We start from the raw sequence: 7,610 nt of genomic DNA, 5'->3' as shown, positions 1-7,610 counted from the left end.
ACTTGAAGTTAGAGAAATCAACATTCATACTGCTGGGTTGTATTCTGCCCAAGAGAAATATGAGGTGCTGTTCCTCCAATTTGCGTTTGGCCTCACTCTGAAAATTTGAGGAGGCCCAGACAGAACGGTCAGTGTGGGAATGGGACGGGGAGTTAAAGTGCTTGGCAACTGGGAGATCATGTAGGCCCAGCCAGACTGAGCGAAAGTGTTCAACAAAATGATTGCCCAGTCCACGTTTGGTCTTGCCGATGTATAAGAGTCCACCTGTAGCAGAGTCAACTGTAGGGATGTAGCTGTTCCTGAACTTGGACGTTACTTTTTTCAGGCTCCTGTACCTACTTCCCAATGGCAGGGGTGAAATGAGAGTGTGGCCAGGATGTTGAGGGTCTCTGATAAATGCCTCCTTTTTGAGGCAGTGACTCCTGTAAATCCCTCCGATGGTGGGGAGGTCAGAACCCGTGATGGACTGGGCAGTGGGACAAGATGAAGGGGCATGCGAGGTGTCGGGAGAGGAAGGGTAGGCCATCTCATACAAAGACACAAAATGCTGGAGTAACTCAGCGGGACAGTCAGCATCTCAGGAGAAAACGGAATGGATGACGTTTCGGGTCGAGACCTTTCTTGACACTGAGAGTCAGGGGAAAGGGAGACTAGAGACAATAGACAATAGACAATAGACAATAGGTGCAGGAGTAGGCCATTCAGCCCTTCGAGCCAGCACCGCCATTCAATGCGATCATGGCTGATCACTCTCAATCAGTACCCCGTTCCTGCCTTCTCCCCATACCCCCTCACTCCGCTATCCAACGAACTGGCCTCCACTGCCTTCTGAGGCAGAGAATTCCACACCTTCACCACTCTCTGACTGAAAAAGTTCTTCCTCATCTCCGTTCTAAATGGCCTACCCCTTATTCTTAAACTGTGGCCCCTTGTTCTGGACTCCCCCAACATTGGGAACATGTTTCCTGCCTCTAATGTGTCCAATCCCCTAATTATCTTATATGTTTCAATAAGATCCCCCCTCATCCTTCTAAATTCCAGTGTATACAAGCCCAATCGCTCCAGCCTTTCAACATACGACAGTCCCGCCATTCCGGGAATTAACCTAGTGAACCTATGCTGCACGCACTCCATAGCAAGAATATCCTTCCTCAAATTTGGAGACCAAAACTGCACACAGTACTCCAGGTGCGGTCTCACCAGGGCCCGGTACAACTGTAGAAGGACCTCTTTGCTCCTATGCTCAACTCCTCTTGTTACGAAGGCCAATATTCCATTGGCTTTCTTCACTGCCTGCTGTACCTGCATGCTTCCTTTCATTGACTGATGCACTAGGACACCCAGATCTCGTTGAACTCCCCCTCCTCCTAATTTGACACCATTCAGATAATAATCTGTCTTTCTATTCTTACTTCCAAAGTGAATAACCTCACACTTATCTACATTAAACTGCATCTGCCATGTATCCGCCCACTCACACAACCTGTCCAAGTCACCCTGCAGCCTTATTGCATCTTCCTCACAATTCACACTACCCCCCAGCTTAGTATCATCTGCAAATTTGCTAATGGTACTTTTAATCCCTTCGTCTAAGTCATTAATGTATATCGTAAATAGCTGGGGTCCCAGCACCGAACCTTGCGGTACCCCACTGGTCACTGCCTGCCATTCCGAAAGGGACCCATTTATCCCCACTCTTTGCTTTCTGTCTGTCAACCAATTTTCTATCCATGTCAGTACCCAACCCCCAATACCATGTGCCCTAATTTTGCCCACTAATCTCCTATGTGGGACCTTGTCGAAGGCTTTCTGAAAGTCGAGGTACACCACATCCACTGACTCTCCCCTGTCAATTTTCCTAGTTACATCCTCAAAAAATTCCAGTAGATTTGTCAAGCATGATTTCCCCTTCGAGGGTAAGGACGGGGAGGATGTCTGTTTCTCTACCTCCACAGGTGCTGTCTGGCCCACTGGACATTGTCTTTTAAGTCAAGTTTATTGTCATCTGCTCAAGTTCAGTGAAAAACCTTGCTTGCAGCAGAATCCCAGGCACAGACTAAGACTATAAGTCATAGGAGCAGAATTAGGTAATTTGGCCCATTGAATGTAATCCACCATTGTAGTAAAAGGAACTGACTATGTCAGGCAGCAAGTAGACACAAAATGCTGGAGTAATTCAGCGGGACAGGTAGCATCTCTGGAGAGCAGGAATGGGTGATGTTTTGGGTCGAGACCCTTCTTCAGACTGGTCAGTCTGAATTGTGGATGTGACTCGTGGTCAGATAGCATCTGGGATGGTTGAAATTTCAGGACAAGGTCTTGTATCTGGACTGAGTGTAAAGGGGAGAGCCGGTATAAAGAGGTGAACGGGGGGGGGGATGAGGCAGGAGTTTGCAAATGAAAGGTGGATCCAGGTTAGAAGGTTTGATTGGCAGATGCAGCCAGTTGGGGGATGTCAGGGTAGAGAGAGTGACAGAGGCTGGAAGGTGATTAGTGGAGGCAACAAAGAGTTGCAGATCATGGAATTTGATTTTAAAAAAAGGAATGTGGCGATTGAACCCAGGTTGAGGAGGGATGCTGAGCAAAAGGGGAATATGGAGGGGGGTGAGATGAGGTTATAGGGAACCAAGTGGGCAGAGTGTTTTGAGTGATACGCAGTTGCAGTCCAGCTGGGGGAAGGGTGGGGATACCAGACTGGGAAGGTGGGAAGACAGGGGTAGAGAAGTGGTCCTATGGAATCAAAGAGCATGACAGGTGTAGTTTAGTTTAGAGATACAACATGAAAAAAGGGCGTCAGTCCCCCTGAGTCCATGCTGACCATTGATCACCCATTCACACGAGTTCTATGTTATCTCACTTTCCCATCCACTCCCTACACACTAGGTACAATTTACAGTGGCCTATTACCCTACAAAGCTGCAGATTTTGGGGATAATAGAGAAAATCGGAGCATCTGGAGGAAATCCATGCGGTCACAGGGAGAACGTGCAAACTCCACACATACAGCAGCCGAGGTCAGAATCACACCTGGGTTTCTGGCACTATGAGGCAGCAACTATCAGTGGCACCACTGTGCATTTTGTATCTATCTTACCTAGAATAGAGGGTAAAGTTAGTTACAATGGAGGGGTGCAGAATAAAGAAATTATATGGGATAGAAATAGAAAAAAGAAAGTTGACATCCACTCAACCCACGTGGGATGTATCCAGAATGCCAGTGGAAGTAGAAGAGTACTGGATGATTAATTACACCAGATGGTGCTATTGAGCCAAACTTCATCTTCTTATTAGAGGTCCATTAATACGTATCCCATGTTCATTCTGAAGAAGGGTCTCGACCTGAAATGTCACCAATTCCTTCTCTCCCGAGATGCTGCCTGACCCGCTGAGTTACTCCAGCATTTTGTGTCTCCCTTCGATTTAAACCAGCATCTGCAGTTTTTTTCCTATCCTAGCTTCATGCTATTTCAAGACTATCTGATCTAGCTAGTCAACCAATTTCAGTCCGTACAGGTGGCTCATAGGAAAATGTCAACTCTCTCCAGCATGTAAATTCTTTAGTGCAAGGGTATCAAACTACCGGCCTGCGGGCCGCATCCGGCCCGCGAAGAGGTCCAATCCGGCCCGCGGGATGATTTGGGAAAAAAAACCTCCCCACTCCCCAGCTCCGGGGGTGAATGGCAGCTACACCCATATCCGGCCATGTGGTGACGCAGGCGGGAAGGGGCTGACGCTGGGGAAGGTGGGGAGTCTCAGCATTGTTGTGGACACCGGGAAGTGTCTGGGCTGCCGCCACAGAGACCGCCACCATGTACCTGAGACCCAAGTGAGTGCTTGGATAGAGGCTGGTGGGAAGTCGCCGCATTGTGAATGGGGCCACAGCCAGCGATCCAAAATCTGAGCTGCTCTCCAGGGTGGGGGCTCTCGGTTTGGGTTAAAGTTAGGTAGGTGGGATGTGAAGATGTGCTGGTAGTTATGCGGGAATAGGGAAGAGACGGGAGAAGGTGGCGGTAATGGAAGGGGAGGAGGAACAGATGAGGGAAGGGAGGGTTTTTAGGGATGAGGAAGGGAAGAGAGGGTGTTGAGGGAGGGGAGTGGGAGAGTTGGTGGTAAAGAAAGGGAGGGCGGGGGTGAGGAAGGGAGCAGATGAGAGAAGGAATGGTGTTCTGAGATGAAGGAAGGGAGGGGATTTAGGGACGAGGTAAGGAAAGAGGATGAAGTAAGGGAGGGGAGTGGGGAGTAGTTGGAAGGAAGGAAGTGGGGATGAGAGAAGGGATAGGCTGAGGAAAGGGAGAGGACAAGTGAGGGAGAAGGTGAGAGTAGAGAAGAACATGAGAGGTGAGGGAAGAGGATGTGAAGGGAAGGATGAAAGACATAAGGAGAAGGATGGGAGCGGGGCCTTCAGGTGAGATGATGGCAGACCATCTTTCACCATGCTAGGTAGCTGTATGCTAGTTTGGCTGTTCACCACTGTTTGCCCATTGTGGGCAAAACATAAACACTGTAGGAAGGTTATAAGACAGGGGAACAGAATTAGGCCATTTAGCCCATCAAGTCTATTTTGCCTTTCAACCATGGCTGATCTATTTTCTCTCTCAACCACATTCGATTATCTTCTTTCTCCTTGTAACCTAATCAAGACCTATCAATCTCTGCCTCAAAAATACCCAATATCTTGGCCTCCACCACTGTCTGCAGCAATGAATTCCACAGATTCACCACCCATTCCTCTTCATCTCCATTTTGAATGTATGACCTTTTATTCTGATGCTGTGATCTCTGATCCTCGGCTCTCCTATTACTGGAAACATTATTTCCACATCCACTCTATCTAGGGCCTAGATACCAATCATAAAAGTAATGCTTGCTAGGCAAGCTTCTTCATAAGAAACCAAATTTGTAAAGTGAAACACTTTGTAGTTATAGCAGAGACTGAGACACATGAGAGCTGGTTGAAAAAACAAAGGTAACGAAAGCTGTGGGAGCACGCACGTTTGCGTTTTCGTGTGCACAACTGATCCGGCCCGAATGAAGTCGCATTTTGCCCATTCCGGCCCATGACCTAAAATGAGTTTGACACCCCTGCTTGAGGGGTTGATTGGGGCGTAGTTGAATTATTAGGGGTTGCTGGATCGTTTTAAGGACTAATAATCCTGGCAGTAGAGTGACTTTAATTCGAATCCTATCCTGATATCTGTGGAATTTAAATTCAGATTAATAATCCAGAATTTAGATAAAAACATCATTAGTAATGAGGATGGCACATTTTCCAGCTTCTCATTAAAAAGCAATCTGATTCAATCTTCTCATTAAAAAAGCAATCTAATGTCTTCAGGGAAGACATTACGTTCTTACATCGTCTCTTGAAACTCCAGCAAATTATATCAGGTAAAATTACTATGACCAAAGCACTAAAACCCTCTTCATGAATATATTAGATTCAATTAAAAATAGCTGTCTCACAGATTAGTCAACTAACATCGACTATAACAGCCTGACATGGTTTCCTCACAGACCACACCCTACAGAAACTGTGCCAGGCTCCTCCCTCACTTCATGCATCACCCTCCTTACCACACACCCACCTGAGGTGCCAGCAGGTGAAAGGGAGTTGCTCGGTCAACACCATTGAACTACCTACATTATGACGGTAAAAGGACACAAAGTGCTGGAGCAACTCAGCGGGTCAGACAGCATCTCCAGAGAACATAAATAGACAACGTTTTGGGTGGAGACCCTTCTTAGTTTAGTTTAGTTTAGAAATACAGTGCGGAAACAGGGCCTTCGGCCCACCTAGTCCACACTGACCAGCGATCCCCACACATTAACACTACCCCACACACACTAAGGACAATTTTACATTTATACCAAGCCAATTAACCTACAAACCTGTACGTCTTTGGAGTGTGGGAGGAAACCAAAGATCTCGGAGAAAACCCACACAGGTCACGAGGAGAACGTAAGTACTCCATACAGACAACGCCCGTGGTGTGGATCGAACCAGGGTCTCTGGCGCTGTAAGGCAGTAGCTCTACCGCCAACCCACCTTGCTGCCTTCAGACTGCAGAAAGGTTTCTCCCCACATCTCAAAGATGCACGGGCTTGTAGGTTAATTGGCCTCTAAAATTTCCCCTATTGCGTAATGAGTGGATGAGAAAGTGAGATAACCTCGAACTAGTGTGAACAGGTGATTGACAGTCAGCATGGGCTCGGTGGTCATATAGTTTAGTTTAGAGATACAGCGCGGAAACAGGCCCTTTCGGCCCACCGGGTCCGCGCCGACCAGCAATCCCCGCACACTAACACTATCCTACACCCACTAGGGACAATTTTTACATTTACCAAGACAATTAACCTACAAACCTGTACGTCTTTGGAGTGTGGGAGGAAACCGAAGATCTCGGAGAAAACCCACGCAGGTCACGGGGAGAACATACAAACTCCATACAAACAGCGCCCGTAGTTGGGATTGAACCCGGGTCTCCGGCGCTGCATTCGCTGTAAGGCAGCAACTCTACCGCTGCGCCACCGTGCCGCCCTATAACACAACAAGAATCATAGAGTCTTACATCATGGAAACAGGCCTTTGGCTCAACTTGCCCACACCGGCCAATATGTCCCATCTACACTAGTCCGACCTGCCTGCGTCTGGCCAATATCCCTTTAAATCCCTCAACTCGAATTGGAGAACACTTTTTAAAGAACACTATTTATATCTCATGGGCCTAACAAGGGTCTGAAGAAGGGTCTCAACCAGAAACGTTGTCGACCATCTGAAGAAATGTCTTGATCCAAAATGTCGCTTACCAGTCTAAAGAAGGGTCTTTGCCCAAAATTTTGCCTATGAGTATGAAGACGAGTCTCAACCTGAAACATTGCCTATCCATGTTCTCCAGATATGTTGCCTGACCCGCTGAGTTACTCCAGCACTTTGTGTCCTTTTTTGTATTAACCAGCGTCTGCAGTTCTTTGTTGCTACACTATAACAGTTCTGGCCGCCTTATTGGATTTAGAGGTTTTGGAGATGATGCAGAAGAGGATTACTGCCTGGAGTAGAGAATATTAATTGTAAAGAGAGGTTGGACAAACTTGGATTGTTTGGAATGCATTGCTCAGGCTGGTGGTGGAAGCAGAACTCCTTCCATCGGGCAGACGATACAAGGCCTTCTACGCCCGCACCTCCAGACTCAGGAACAGCTTCATCCCCAGGGCCATAGCTGCTATGAACCGGTCCTGCTGAGCCGGATGCTCACATCGCACAGTGATCCGGCACAGATCTACTTGCACTTTATTCTGTCTCAAAACTGTTACAATTTGTTTTGTTGGGTTGTTGCTGTTTAAATTAATTAAATTATTGCATCGTATGGGAGGCGCATTCCCAATCTCGTTGTACCCCTGTACAATGACAATAAAGATATATTGTATTGTATTGTATATGATAGTGGCATTTAAGAGCCTTTTAGATAAGCATATTTAAACAATATTTAAAAGATATCTGGATAGGTACATGGATAGTAAAGGTTAAGAAAGATATGAACCAAATACAGGCAGGTGGGATAAGCATAAGTGGGGCATTTTTGTCAACATGGGCAGGTTGGGCTAAGGGATCT

The sequence above is a fragment of the Rhinoraja longicauda genome, chromosome 4 (genome assembly GCF_053455715.1).
Source record: "Rhinoraja longicauda isolate Sanriku21f chromosome 4, sRhiLon1.1, whole genome shotgun sequence".
In the NCBI taxonomy this organism is placed as follows: Eukaryota; Metazoa; Chordata; class Chondrichthyes; order Rajiformes; family Arhynchobatidae; genus Rhinoraja; species Rhinoraja longicauda.
Note: the sequence above shows the minus strand (reverse complement) of the source record.